Source organism: Bubalus kerabau, chromosome 4 (assembly GCF_029407905.1).
Source record: "Bubalus kerabau isolate K-KA32 ecotype Philippines breed swamp buffalo chromosome 4, PCC_UOA_SB_1v2, whole genome shotgun sequence".
NCBI classification, from domain to species: domain Eukaryota; kingdom Metazoa; phylum Chordata; class Mammalia; order Artiodactyla; family Bovidae; genus Bubalus; species Bubalus kerabau.
The window spans coordinates 8978997-8994200 of record NC_073627.1 but is presented as its reverse complement, the minus strand read 5'-3'; the positions used below and the strand labels follow the sequence as shown (position 1 = coordinate 8994200).

Sequence of the window (15204 nt, the reverse complement as noted above, 5' to 3'; positions counted from 1 at the left end):
GGGAGGTCAGACCACAGTGGAAGAAAATCTTCACCAGGACGATAAGACCAGCATATCATTGTATCGCGAGAACAGAGCACAGGCATTGGGTGCGAGCGAGGTTCAGGAGAGAGGGGACGTGTGTATGCCTGCGGCCGATGTGTGCTGGTGTACAGCAGAAACCAACACAACATTGTAAAGCAGCTATCCTCCAGTTAAAAATAAATTAACTTTTAAAATATATAAGCATTTTCACAGAAATAGAAACCCAAGTTCATTCACTCACAGACTCTCACGGACTTCAGGAAAAAGGAAACTAAACCCAGGTCAGAGACAGCAGAAACTTGTGGTCGAGCTGAATCGTGGCCAGCGTGTAAAACTGGGGTCGTTAGTGACTTGAGGAGGGTTAGAAACTAAAATGCTGACAAGCCGTCAGTGGAGATGAGGGCGAGGGTCATGGGAGTGAACATGAAGATCTTTGAACTGTTAGGGAAGAGTGGGAGGGCAGCTGGTTTCCTCTAGACTTTCTGAGTCAGTCGGACACGTTAAAACGTTCACGGTAGAAACGGGATTGAAAGCCTTCAAGCCAATAGAGGGAGAATGTTCAGAATTATAAAAACTAGGTCATTTCACTGGAAAAAAAGAGGAAAGAAAAAGTGTGGTAGACAGAAAGACAGGTAACGGAAGGAAATCCACACGGATCACAGTGAATATAATCGGAGCAGCAGTGCCAAGTAACACCAGAGGCCCTCAGTTTGGACGAGCAGAGCCCTCGACGCTCTATGAGAGCATCACAACCAGCCAGTCGCCTGGCAAGCGTTTCTGCCCGGCCCGCGAGGACTGGAGGCACGTGCTCCCGTGGACCTTCCTCCAGAAGCTGGTGGGAGGTGTGCTGCACCTAGACCAGGGGGTGTCCTGGGATCCAGGCCATGAGATCCCACCCAGGCAGGCATTGGAGAGGGGCTGGAATCTGCAGGAGAGAGAGGGACAAGACCAGAGCCGTCCTGTTAGACAGGGCCCCCCGGGGGCGGGGTGGAGGGCTGACCCCTGGGCCGGGCCGACGACCGCAGTCCACATGTGACGGGACCCTGCCCTTGAGCAGCGGCTGTTCTAGTTGGAGGAGCAACTCACATGTTCAGAGGTGGCAGCCATCAGAGGGTCTCTCACTGGCCACGCATGACATTTATGAGGCTGAAGCCAAGCCCTGCAGCCTGCCCGAGCCGGCACAAGGCTCGGCTGGCCTGTGGAACGCCAGCCTCGTAGAGGGGGCCAGACCAGAGGCGCCGCCCTGGTTACCTTACAGGCCGCACTCTTGAGAGCCTCCCTGGGCAGCTCCCATCAGACCTGTCTTCGAAGTCTTTAAAGAGAGGCCCTTCCCCAGCCGATGTCCCCTCCCTGGTCCCTCCTTCCAGCCTAGTTCCTGAAGGAGCTGCCACCCTCCACTGCCTGCTTCCTGGGGGGGCCAGTGGCTCTCTGGTGGGGGTTCTGCTGACCACTGCCTCTGTCCCCAGCCCAGTTCCCACGGGTTCCCCCAAAGCCATCTGCTTCCAGGCAGGGCAGGTACTGCGGGAGAAGGAAGCGGGGCGGTCGGAGAAGGCCTTCCTGATGGGATGACGCCCAAGCAAAGACTGGAGTCAGCTGTCTGGGCACATGTAAAAGCCGTGATTGTCACCGTGGTGGCGCCTGGTGTGTGACTGCTCATTGCACTTCCGTGCCCCCGCCTCCTCCCGGCTCCTCCCGGCCTGATGTTTCATTAACTCCAGGCACACGCAGCGTCTGGCATCCTCGTGGGTGTGCAGATTGTCGTGTGAGTGTGTTGGTAGATGGATGGATGGTCCACGGTCACGTGAGCAGCCTGTGACAGATGTCAAGGGAAGCCAACCCAGGCTTCTGCAGGGCAGGCTCTGTCCCTACCTGGCCGCTGGGAGAGGAGAGGCGGATCTGGAGCCCAGGCCCGAGGGAAGCGGGGTTCATGCTGGGTGCCCCGTCGCACCCTCTCCCTGTGTGGTTCACTGCACAGCTCTGTGCTTCACCTCCCGTTTCAGGGCAGTTCAAACTGACCAGTGAAGTAAGCCCTCCAGTCGTTGGCAGAGCATAAGCAGGGGTGGGCAAGAGAATTCCATTTCTATTACTCGCCACATGCCACTCATGTCCTGGGGACTTCCATCTCAGAACCATCACAGACCTGCCACCTGCCATCACCCTCATGTGACTCAGTTGGACCTTGAAAGGATCGTGGCAGAGCGCTTGTCCCATCTTCTTCCACTTAGATTGATGGGGGCTCCTGGATGCCGCCTGCGGGAGGTGGGGAGGATTCTTCAGACGCCAGCCTGGGGTCATCTTCTGGTTCTTCTTCACACTTCCGGTCCCGCAGCCTGTTGGCCAGTGCTGAGGGCCCAGGGATTAAGAGAAATAAGGCCAGCCCCGGTCGGAGGGATGGGCTTTCCTGGTGGCACAGTGATGAAGAATCCTGCCAATGCAGGAGATGGCGGGTTCGATCCCTGGGTCAGCAAGATCCTCTGGAGATGGAAATGGCAACCTCCTCCGGTATTCTTGCCTGGGAAATCCCATGGAACAGAGGAGCCTGGCAGGGTACAGTCCATGGGAGGGCAAAGAGTTGGACACACCTGAGCGACTTAGCATGCGTGCAGGTTGGAGAGATAGCAAGGCTGAAATGTTTCTCGTAAAAGGTATATACCATGTTCCTGGTACGTCTCCAGCTCTTCTCAGGCAGGAGTGCTGATGCTCCAGGGCGTCCGTCAAAATGTGTTAATGCATTTTCATCGATGCTGATTGCTACGGTCCTTTAGAGAACAGAAAATAGTCACCTTCTGTGCCTTGAGGGCTCAGATGACGATGACTCTGGCCTTTCTGTCTTTGGAGGAGTTGTGAGCTTGCAGGACCGAGCTGGGTCTCTGGTACCTATAGGTGTTTTCTCCTCACCTCTCTCCAGTAGGTGGTGGCGAGTCCGTTCCTTGTTCCCAGCCACTCCAGTTACCACACACTCAGCCTAGAAGCCAGCTGCTCAGTAAGCATTTGTGCTTCGTTCTGTTAGAAATCTTTGCTCAGAGGGCAAGCTACCCGATCCTCCCCTGGTCTAATTCTGGTGACATGGGGTGGCTGAGAAAGGAAGACGTGACTGTCGAGGTGGGTGCTGGTGAGCGGTGAGGCCAGTCAGCTGCTCCCCGCGGGGCCAGCCTGTCTGTGGGGCTCCAGGTGACTGTGCCGTGGACCGAGGGCATCAGGCCGGTTCAGAAGGCCATCAGCACTTTGGGAGCAGCTGGCTGTGGGACCGTTGCTCAGGGATGTGAGGCCCTGGCTCGCTTTCCATCCCGGGGGTGCTCACCTCGCTTCCTCCTCTCCTGTCTGTGCCTTGGCCAAAGCTCTTGCTTCCTGGGCAGGGGGTGGGGAGAGGACATGTTTGCAGCCCCCCACCCAGTTTGTGTTAGAAAGATGGAGTTTTGTAATTGAGGAAAGCAGAGGATCACAGTTATTCCGGGGTGAGTCCTGGAAGCTCCTGCCCCCCTGGTGTGGATCCCCCTTACCGGCCCACGGGGCAGCTCGGGGTGGGTGGGATGGGGGCACAGAGCCCTCACGGATGGTGAAGACAGAACTGCCCAGGAGGTCAGCCCCCCCCGCCCCACCCACCTCAGTGAGAGCCTGGCCCTGGAGGAAAGACTTGGCCTTGGACCAGGGCTCTGGTGTGCATTTTTACTGCCTTTTCCTCCCATATCTGCATTTTTAAAAATAGCAATGCTGAGTGAATCCCTGTCAGTCTGAGTCTGCTGTGGAAGGTAGGATGCATTTCGCAGGGAGTGTGGCTGTTGATCAGCAGCAATTCTCAGCGTTTGGGAGTGTGGACCGCAGGAGCTGTGGGCTCTCCTGGGGAGAGGCGTCCCCAGCCTGCCACTGCGGGAACAGGCCCAGCTCTGCCGGCCAGCGATGACGTCATCTTGAAGGTGATGTCACTTTTCTGCGGGTTTGAAAGAGGGGAGGTGAAGAGGAGGGAGCAGGAGCGTTTGGGAGCTGAGGTCCCGGTGGTCGTCCCTGAGAACTGGACCAGGCAGAGACTGGGCTTCCTGCCAGGGTGGTTCTTTCTCAGACTTGGGGTTCTTTCCCGTAAGGAGAGCCGCGTTCGATGCACCAGCTCCTGCCCGTCCGGCCACCCAGCTCTAAAATCCCTGCGGTTCTTGTGGCCGCAGTGTGGGGCCCGGAGCTGCCTTCCTGCCTGGAGGTCTCCACCGTGGGAAAACCGAGTCCCCCGGGTGTCCAGGGACGCGTGCTGGCAAGTTCCGCTCTTTGCCACCTAGGCAGCAGCCCGCCTGGGTCAGGTCCCAGGACTCTTGGCCCCCAGGGTCTGGGGCTTTGTTCTTGGCGTCTCTCTGGAAGCTGATGGAGGCCAGAGTCTGGACCACCTGAACAGAGGTCAGAGTTGGGGCCACATCGTTTAGAGAACCTGGTCCCTGTGTGTGCTCAAGGGCTGAGCTGCTGGAGTGTGTCAGGTATACTTGGGGGGGGGGCGGGTGTGAGCCCAGCCTTGCTTTGCTAGTTATTGTAATCCACCTCACTTTTGCATCTTGATCCCCAGGTTTTTCATCTTTAAAAAATTTTTTTAAATTAATAACAGGGACCTCCCTGATGGTCCAGGGGTTAACTACAGGGGACAAGGGTTTGATCCTGCTCAGGCCATGGTGTGCGGCCAAAAAAAAAAAATTAAAAGCAAATGTCCCTGAGTAGTCAGGGCCCTCTTTTGTTTTAGAAGAAAGTAGAGCTATTTTAACCAGGCTGGTAATCGGACTCACCCAGGGAACATTAAGAAATAGATTGCTGGTTTCACCTAGAGATTCATTCAGTAGGTTTGGGATTTTATATATATATATATAAGAATCTGTGTTTTTGAAAGCGCCCTGAGGATTCTGATAGTTGCTTTAAACCTTAGTCCTCCTCCCAAGGGACCTGCTGAGGGGTCGTCCGTTTTTCTTCATAATCTTTTGCTATTTCAGCACGGCTAGGTTAAATATATCTAGACTTCTCCACTCTGTTTTTATGGGGCCATTGGTTCGTTTCCACCAGTTGCCCTTCAGAGATCAAACACAGTGGTGGGTGTTCAGCCAAAACACTGCCTTGCTGTTGCTGATTTTAGGGCTTGGCGTCTGCAGGTGGGTGTCCAGTGGTTGAGATGCATTTTGAATCCCTCACTCAGAATCATGTCCTCCTTCAGACCTGTGATAATATGAATTCTGGCTGAGACGTCCTTCTTCCTGTGTGAGACCTAGAGGAGCTCAGAGGAAAGAAGTTTCGTGCTTAGTCAGACAGAAAAGAAAATCAGGCCAGGGTCTCGTGTGCTGGAGTCTGCTCACTGGTCACCCCTTCTCCTCCGACAGCACAAGGGCTCCGTGAGGCTCCGAGGCTCCTGGTCCTGGTGGGGGCCGGGGGCGAGGCTCGCTCCATGAGTGCCAACTCTGGGACCACCCCCTGCACGCCGTCTCCAGGCCCTTGCTGCTGAGTGGGCCGTGAGGACTCCTTTCCCCCCACCCCCAACCTCGCTCCCCTGGACCTGAGAGCACCCGTGCTGACCCCTGGCCTGGTCCTGTCTTCTCCTCACTGGGTCCCTGGATCACACCTCTCCCAGGGTAGGCACCTCAGTGCCGCCGTGCCACCAGCTGAGCGCTCCATCTCCCGCGCGCTCTGATTCATTCTTGGCCGAGTCTCATGATACGCCTCACTCTTGGTCATGGAAGTGGGTGTGTCTGCTCTCATTAAAAGGGGAGGAGAATTGTGACCGTATAAACAAGAAGGTGGTGACTGGCAGACTCCAAGATTTCCTGGGATTTTCTTTGAAAGAGCTCCTTGATACTGAGATCCTTTCAGTTTATACAAGACTTTTTAGAAATGCCCTCTAAATCAAGATGCACCTGTATGTTAATTTTTGCTTCTGTTTCTGTCTTTGTAGATGTTAGTTTCATGTATTTGTTTCCTCCAGCTGAGGTTGAGTTCCTGGGGAGAAACCTTCAGGGGTGCAGTCCACGCTCTGCCCTGGCGCTCCCATCACAAGGCTTCTCAGGCCGGCGGGGGCGGGGGGATGGGGGCGGGCTTTGGGGGTGTACATTCCCAATGGACTCCCCACCTGGCCCCTCAGCAAGGGCAGGCGCTGGGCAGGTAGACCCCAGGGCTCCAGGAGGCGCTGAGGGGACGACCTCTGGAGCTGGAAGGGGCTGCCCGTCCCGGGACAGCCCAGGGGGGTGTCGGAACTTAGTCAGCCCCGCAGCCTGGGCGTGGCGGTGCTGTGGCCTCTGCGGCCCTGGCTCTCAGCGTGGCCAACCGCAACCTCGCCTCCCTGTGCCAACGAGGCTGGAGGGACACTTCCTCCCCGCTACAGGGAGTCTGCTCTTTTGAGGTCAGTCAGGGTTTTAGGACTTAAAAATCAAACCAAGAGGTTAACAGCAGCCCCCAGGAGCCATTCAGTCTCTGCCAGGGTCATCAGGCCACTTGGTGCCTGAGTGACATCCAGTGCCCTAGGGTGGGTATCCCTTCCACGCCTTGAAATAGTGACGACAGGTATCTGAGGCACAGACGGAGGTTGGTGTACATCCCGGGAGGCTGTGCTTCCTCCACGTGGGGTCCTGACGCTTGAGGGTGGGCTTGGCCGCCCCACTGGACTCAGACACAGACCCCTTTAGCTGTTTCTCCTCCTCTCTGCTGCCTTTAAAATGCCAGTCAGAAGAGCCAGGATTTGCGGCTACATATCACAATCGCATTAGGAGCCTCTTCAGAATGCCTGCTTTCAGATTACCATCCGGGGGACCGACTGGGCAGGGAGCCTGGGCTGGGTCCCTCCTTCCACCCCGAGGCCCCTCTGTTGAGCCGCTGTTGAGTGAGAACACGGTGACGTGCCCATGTGTCACCCGGAGACCTTGTTACCCAGTGGGCTCTAAGGTGGCCTGGCTGGCGGGGGCCTCCGAGCCTGCATTTCCAGTGAGATCCAGGAAGATGCCTCAGGCCATGACGAGGGCCACTCCCGCCAAAGGAGGAAGGAGATAGCAGATCCAGGGCCCTGGAGTCCTGGTGCCGGTGGTCTGGGGCAGGCCCCTCACCTCTCTGAGCCTCCAGCCTGCTCTGCAGGGCGAGAGAGACCACAGCAGTACCTCCGACCTCTCCACGCAGGGCTTGTTCCCGCACAGTGTGAGCTCCGTGAAGGTCTGCCTGCGGGGTTCCCAGCCTGGGTCATCGTTCTGTGAGCTAAGCTGACATCAGACACGTGGGGGTGAGGGAGGGGTCTGGAGAGCAGCGCTGAGCCCTCTGTGGGCCTGCTCTCTGCCTACTCAGGGATGCCCAGCAGCCCAGCCATGAGGACAGGCCTGAAACCATGCTGTTGACTTCTCCTTTATCTCTTGAGGAGGGAGTTCTTCTCACTCTGAAGCTTCCCGTCTCGTACCCTCCTTCCGAATCCAGGAATCCTGGGCTCTTTTGTCCTTTTTGGAGCCAGGCTGATCAGGCTGGGGCCAAGACACTGGGTGCAGTGCTGAGTTCTTGAAGGCGGGCACTGCCCTCCCCCCGAACGCTGTAGCATCTGCAGAGACCCAGCTCTGCCGCCTGGGTTTCCGCTGGTCCACTGCCAGGCACAGCTCCCCGGTCCTTCCCTCCCACTTAGTAGGCGGTTGGACTCAGTCCCCTTTCTGTCCCCTTGGGCATGCTGAGCCTTGGGCCGTCTCCGCAAGCTGGCAGGCCGCAGCTGCAGTTTCCAGGCAGTGATGCGGTCATGCTGTATTGCCTGGCCCTGATTGCAGGCTTCTGGTCTGCGGCATGCCATCAGAGCAAGGGGGCCCTGGGGACAGGGCCACCACCCTGGGGGGTGAGGGTGTAGACGCCTGGCCAGCACAGCTTTCATCTGAAAGTGTGTGTGTGGGGGGTGGGTAACCCTTGCCTACATCTGAAAGGGTGTGGAGGGGGGGGGTAACCCTTGCCTACATCTTTGATGGACGTTTCCTCTGCAGCCTGGCCCTTCCCACCTGCCCTTTGGCAACAGAAGTTTTTGTGTTATTTACTCGTGTAAGTGTTTTCAGGTATTTTCATTTTGTCTCCCCCCAACTAAATGTAAGTTTTGTAAAGCCGGGACACATACCTTCGTATTTGTACTCTTATCTCGTTCTGAAATCTATAGAAAACACTAAAAAACTATTGAATTGATTGACCTCAGTCTTCGAATTCAGCGGAGCTTCTGTTGAGTGGTTTCTGTAGCATGGGATTGACAGAATTTTCCAGTGAGGGGCACCAGCATTGGTCTGTTCTCCCACTGCCCAGCCGTTTCCAGCTCTTCTCCCGCAGGCACGTGAGGCCCTCCAGCCATTTGTGTTTGCTACTGAAACCTTCTGTCCTCAGGTGGGCAGCTTGCTGATGGCTGGATTTTTAGAGACTTTCAGTCACATGATGGTCAACTGCTGTGAGAAAGTCATTACTCTGGCATTCACTAGGCTCACTGGCCAGTCAGGTCCCCAGATCCATTCAGAACTGAAAGCTGGCAGAGGAGCCCGGCTCCAGCCCATAGTTAGTACCGTTTCCTGCCTCGCCCAGTGGGACTGTTCTGAAAGCCAGCATACTGACATTTTAAGTAAGGTCAGAAAGAGTTAAGAGTTTCCCCAACCCCACCCACAGTGTCTACGTGTAAACGTTTGGATCCTAGGATTTTTGATCGTTTGCTTGGTGCTGGCTCTAGACGAGCTTCTGACTAGAAGAGATGTCTCCCTGCACTTGATGTAACCGGCTGAAACCCAAGCCAGAAAGGACCAGCCAGAGAGGATCCGCGGAGCAGCTGGGTGGGGTGGAGGCTCTCAGACACCTTGAAAGTGACCCACCATTGACTACACCTTTTACATCGTGACCCAGAACTCATGTATGTTACTTATGCAACTGGAAAAGCTTTCTCGAGATAGTACTCACCCTTCCTGTATGTGATAAGCCCAGTGTTGGCCATGACCCACTAAATTGATTTCATAACCCACTAACAGGTCCAAGCCCTCGGTTGGAAACAGTGTTGCTCAGGAATTCCCTGGCGGTCCAGTGGTTAGGACTCCCCACTTTCACTGCCGAGGGCCTGGTTCAGGAATGGGGATCGCACAGGCGAAACTGCATGGCAAAAGAAAAAAAAGTCTCTGCTCTAGGGAGCATCCATTCTAGGATTCCCAAGGCTTTTTCGGAATTCTGCACCAAGGGGTAAACTTGCCAGTCTGCCAGCACAGCTTCTCTGGCCCCCAGATTGCATTTGTATCGGAAGGAGGTAGTCAGTATCCCTGGGCCTGCCCTTCTTCTTTCCCCACCCATCTCTGCACCAGATCCTTCTACATCCTTAAAAGACCGTGTACATTCCTTGTTTCGCATTTTGTAATCTTATCAAGCCTTGAATCTGTAGGAACACTAAAAAGAGTTTCACTTACCTCAGTCCTAGGTTTTAGCAAAGTTCCTATTGAATAGTTTTCCTCTAGTCTCACCCCCCAAACTGAGCTGGGCTTCTCAGCCAGTGGCCCGCATGCCCCCGCCCCCGTCTCGCTCTGCAGTGCACAGGGTGGCCTCCGCAGTGCGCCCGGGTTCTCACAGCCAAGTGGACTCAAGGGCAGCAGAACGGACCTACTGCAGCCTCTGTGACCTCGGCTGAGGGAGCGAGGGGAGCTGGTTAGGGGACCCGAAGTCCCCCCACCCGACCCCACCCCACCCCACAGTGATCACTGTGCTGGCTCGAGGGGCAGGAGGGATCCTGTTTCTCCGATTGTTTGTACCCCTTGGGAATAGCAGGCCTTTAGAAATTTCCAGCACTGGTCTGACCTCATCATATTTCTTTGAGGAATCGTTCTTTGAGTCCTGGCCTAGGTAAACAGCCTCATCGCCTGAGTGTGTCTGCTGGACCTGCCACTTCCCCACACCACCCTACCCCAACCGGGGTCACAGAGGGCCCATCCCCCCCCCAACACACACACCATCTTCCACGTCTTCACTCACTCGCCAAGGGTGCCTTGTGGGGCTGGCAGACAGCTGGTCCTTGAGCCCCGAGTTGGAAGCTACTCCCATTATCAGTTGAGGATCTGGTGCGGTCCACGTCACTAACCCCCAGAGAAGCCCACGTGGTTCTCTTGCTCTGCGTCTGAAGGACACAGGCCTCTCCTCCCCCATGTTTTGACCTCCAGAGTTTGACAGGACAGTGGTGGGTGGGTGGCTTCCAGCCTCAACACAGACGTTCAGGCTCCTTTCAGGGCCGTCCTCTGCCTGTTGTCCAACTTCCTACTGCTTCCCCGCGCATGCTAGGGGCCCTGTTAGTGGGTGCTGATCTTAGGGACCAGGCACAAAGGCCCCTTGTATCCCTCGGGCATGTGCTTGGCCCCCACGGAGCATGCTAGCCCGTAGGGCCGCCCAGTCCTACAGGATGTGATGTTCAGATCCACTGGAAAGGAGCATCTTGTTTCAGCTTCCTTGTGTTTTGAACCAGTTGATCAGCCTTAGTTTGCCTTTTCCTCTCCTTAGAACATTTTTATTCAGTGATTTAGGCTCTCCCGGGTCAGCCAGGAGCAGTGTTTTGATTGAGGGTCTAGACCCTGAGCTGCGGTACCATCAGTGCCCAGCATCAGAGCCGCAGCGCAGGGGAGCTGTGTGTGCCTTGGGCGGCCGTGGGGCAAGGGGCAGCATCAGAGCCACAGCGCAGGGGAGCTGTGTGTGCCTTGGGCGGCCGTGGGGCAAGGGGCAGAGCCCCCGGGAGCCCAGAAAGGGGCGGGATGGTCGTGTGCAGCCTCCCTGCAGGTGGCCATCCCCCCGCGGGGTCCCCACTCCCTCGTGTGCTGCTACACTGCTTTCCGGCTTGAAGCTTCCCGTCAGTTCTGACCTCAGGAAGCAGCCGGAGGGCGATCCCTTAACCCACCCCTGGTGTCCACACCGCCGGGCTCCCCTGGGAGCAGCCTCGGGGCTCCTCAGCCTCCACACCGATGATGCTTTGGGCTGATCATTCTCCACCGTGGGCTGTCCTATGGTTTGTTGGATGTTTTAACGGCATCCCTGGCCTCCACCCACCAGGAGCCCCTTCCCCCAGCCTTGACAGCCAGGTGTCCCCAGACATTGCATGTGTCCTCTGGGGGCGCAGTTGCGCAGTTGAGAACTCTGGGCTGCCTGGTCCCACTGCCTGCCCTGCAGCATCTTCTCTGCCCAATCGCCAGGTGATTCTCCCAGCATGCCCCGCCACAGAGAGCTGCAGGAGCTTCCGCCTCATCAGGGTGGACTCTCGGGCCCTTCCCCGGTGCTCTCTCTGAGGCCTGAGACCCCGGCCTCGCCTCCTGCTCACTGCTGCTGCCACAGCCTCTGCTGGCCATTGAACACTCCAGGCACACGCCGCCGGGTCTTTGGGGCAGCTCTCTTGTCTGTTTGGCAAGCTCCCTCCCTTAATACACTCAGACCTCTGGTCACATGTCACCTTGGAATGGCCTTTCCTGATCACCCACTTAAAATAACTCACTCCTGCTCACCTCCCACTTCCAGTCACTCCCGCATACATCGCCTGGTAGTGCCTTGATTTTCTGTATGGCCTATGGCACAACCTGGTTGTGTGTGTGTGTGTGTGTGTGTGTGTGTGTCTGCGAGTGTGTGTGCACATGCACACACGCGAGTAACTGACTGTTCCTGTGCTTCACTGAATGGAAGCTGAGTCAGAGCAGGACCTGTCTCAGCAGTGCCTGTTCTCCTGAAGCCTGGCTACCCCACCCCCAAAGGTGCAGAATTCCCCGCTCCCCATGGGTGGCGGGCATGTTGTTTGCTACTCGTTTCCAGAGGAGGCAGTGGAGGCAAAGGACATGTATTCTTGGATTCCACCAGGCACATCCCTCAGACATGTCCCAAAAGTGTCTAAGCACAGGGAATTAATTATTATACCCAGGATCTTATAATAACCTGTAATAAATGCACCAAGAAAAAAAACTCACAGAAACAAATCTCCACGCTATACACTGGAAACTAACACAGGATTGTAAACCAGCTGCCGTTGCGGTTGTTCAGTCGCCAAGTGGTAGCCGATCCTTTGCAACCCCACAGACTGCAGCGCGCCAGGCCTCCCCGGCCCCCACCATCTCCTGGAGTTTGCCCAAGTTCATGTCCATTGAATCGGTGGTGCCGTCCAGCCGTCTCATCCTCTGTCGCTGTCTTCTCCTTCTGCCCCTCAGTCTTTCCAAAGTAATGCACGTTCGTTTTAGAAACCACCGGTAGCCCCTCTTCACTCAGACACTGTGTTATTTTGGTGTGTTGTGTTGTCTTTTTTTTTCTGTTCAGAAACCTCTGATAGCTACAACTCTCCTCCAGAAATGTTAAACCATAGTTGACCACCTCAGAGCTTGTTCAGAATTCTAAAGCTGATCATGATAAAAACTACATCAGAGTGCACCCAACAAAGAATGAGACTGTGTCTGGCTTAGTCTCCCTGCAAACCTGGCCGTTTCCTGGAGCAGGCACAGTGCCCCCCTGGTGTCGGCCCCGTGTCCAGCACCTGTGTTCTGGGTACTGGATCTCTGGAGGGCGGGAGGAGCAGAGGGCGCTCTGCTGAGAGAGACCAGGAGGCTTCTCCCACCTGCGGCCTTGGCCTTGGCGGGTGCTCGGGGGCCCTCATGACGTCCGCCAGCTGAAGCCACGACAGCTGCCTGCCATGTGCTCCAGAAATGAACAGAGCAGTTACTGCTTTTACAACCAGGACAAGGATTGCTGTCTTGCAGAGTGCATGGAGCTGCCAGAAATGCGGTCTGCTCCGTTCTTGTCTCTACAGCTCTGGGAAGGGAGGAGCTTTTTCTGTGGTTAAGAGAATGGACTCGAGCTGGACTGCCTGAGTTCAAGTCCAGGCTGCATCACTTAGGAGCTGTGTGCCCCTGCCCGCGGGACTTCATCCTGCTTTGTCCCAGTCTCCTTCTCTGTAAGGCCAGGATGGTGTACTGATTCCACGCAGTTGTGGAGGATTTCTCAGGTTGAAACACGTGAACTGCTTGAAGACCGCGTGCATGTGGAGTGTGACACACTCCAGGTGTGCTGTCGCTGAGGCGAGGCCTCCAGAGCAGGGGTTTCTTCCAGAGCCTGTGAGATGCCGGGAGCTCATGCCTGGGGCAGGCAGAGGTGAGGAGGGCGAGGGGAAGGCCTGGTCCGTGGGCGGCGCCCAGCAGACGTGCAGAGAGCTGTGCCTGGTGTGGGGGCACGTGGGCGCCCAGGAGGCAACGCTGTGGAGCAGAGAGGAGAGCCTGGCGAGTCATCCTGCCCTCCCGGACGTCTTGTGCTCTTCTTCTGGGATTCCCAGGGGAGGGCACAGGGACAGAACCGTGGCCCCGGCGCCCCGCTCTCCTCCCTGCCGTCCCTGTCACTCCCACTCGGCACGCACTGTGTCATTGCCATTGTCCTGCAGCATTAGAATCTGGAGACCCGGCTTCACGGTGGAAGGGAGTCTGGCTCTGGCAGGAGGCTGAGTGCAGGTCGGGAGAGCCCCGCCTGTGGACACATTGGCTCCCCAGCACCCGCCCTCCACCCCCCGGGAACTCTGTGACCTGCCTGCCCCACATCCTGGCAGCACTTCCGCAAGAGGAGGAAGGAGAAAGCCCACCCCTGGCCTGGCCACGATGCCAGCTTTCATGAGCTGTGGCATTCTTGCTTGGGCCTCCGAGCAGCAGCCTCAGCATCCCCTCCGCCCACGGGGGCAGCAGGGCTGGGCCGTGTCCCTGCCGGGACTGTACCGACTCAGGGTCCGCCCCGGGCCGCTGCCATCCTTTCCCCAAGACACTCTCGGGGACCGACCCCAACGTGAGGTGGGGCTGCTGTGCCTCACGCCAGACGCAGGGTCGCCTCCCACCCCTCGCAGCACAGCCCCTCTCCTAGAGGGCTTCCCCTCGCTGCAACTCCTGGTTTCCATGGCAACTTGGAAAGGCCTGTAGTTGGCTTTTTGAAGTCTAAAACGGGAGCAGAGGTTTGAGGTAGAGCGGGACAGGACACTGAAAATACCGTGTCCTACCCGGGGATTTGCACCCAGAGGGTTAGAGCACAGGAGGCTGGTTGAGTTAGCAAAACGGCACCGTCATTCCAGTACCTTCTTGGCAGATTTCCACATGGCCCCTCGAAGCCTCCTGGGGTCTCGGAGCCTAAACCTGGGGTCATCAGCCTGCACCTGGGGGCAGCGGAGGCGGGCGGAGACATCACAGTGGGCGCTGGCTGAGCGCTGACCGTGAGCCAGGCGCCCGCTGGCCGTCTGTGCTTTTACCACCTTGTGAACCTTCTGCACCCCCGAGGGCTGCCGCACCGTCTCATCTCGGGTGAAGGTCCGCTGTGCCTAACCCGGGGCTCCTTCCCTGTGGGAGCATCTCGGTCGCCTGTTGGTGGCAGGCCCGTTGCTTCCGCTTTCCTTGTTTCATAAGTCACATTGCACGGATGCAGGGGTTTCGGTGACCTTGAGTGTCTCCCTTTTCAGTACCTCAGGCCACCTCATGGAGGTCGCCTTTCCAGGCCCCAGGTTCTGCAGTGGCGAGAGTAACCCTGAGGGTCTTCAGCTGGGTGTCTGTGGGAACAGCTCCTCCCCCTCCTCGTTTGGGGTCTTGGAGGTTCTGCGCTAGGGAGGTGGGCAGTCCCAGAGCCTCCCTGTTCCCAGGATGCAGTGAAGAACCCCAGAGGAGCCTCCCCAGGCTTGGGGGTCCAGTGCAGAAGGTGGGCTGGCTCAGTGGAGAACCGTCGGGCTGTTGTGGGGATCCTGTGCCCAGGGGCAGGTGGGACAGTCGTGGAGGGAAGGGGTCAGCGCTTGCTGTGCACAGAGGTTGGCGTCCTGAGTTACTCAGCAGCCTACAGTGCTCCGCGGGACTGTCGATAAGGAGCAGGCTCCAGCTGGCTGGGCAGGATAGCCCAGATTAGAAGGTGGTGTGGCTGATAGCCGCCTCGGGGTGCCCTCCGGCCCTGCGTCATGCTCCTCCCCCAGCACTCAGCGGCAGGGGCGCAGGGCAGGCAGAGGCGGAGGCAGGACTCCACTCATAGCAGAATGTTTTGCTCTCGTTTAAGTGAGGCTTTCCATGGTCTGCCGCTTAGCCACCCTTTCCGGTGTGATCAGTTCCCTCCAGTGAGCCCAGCTTTCACCTTGGACCGGGGAGGCTGCCTCTGGTCTGTCCCTGATCAGAGTGCGGTCCTGTCCCCTGATCCAGGTGCCGGGGAAGGGCGTGTGGGATTTGGGAAAGCCCGGGGGAACTCAGG

At 57.2% G+C, this 15204-nt stretch overlaps 1 protein-coding gene across 3 annotated transcripts in view; it reads left to right on the top strand.

Annotated features, from left to right (window-relative positions):
• UBE2O (ubiquitin conjugating enzyme E2 O) overlaps window positions 1-15204 on the top strand; it is a 49198-nt gene that overhangs the window by 21667 nt on the left and 12327 nt on the right. The window lies entirely within an intron of this gene.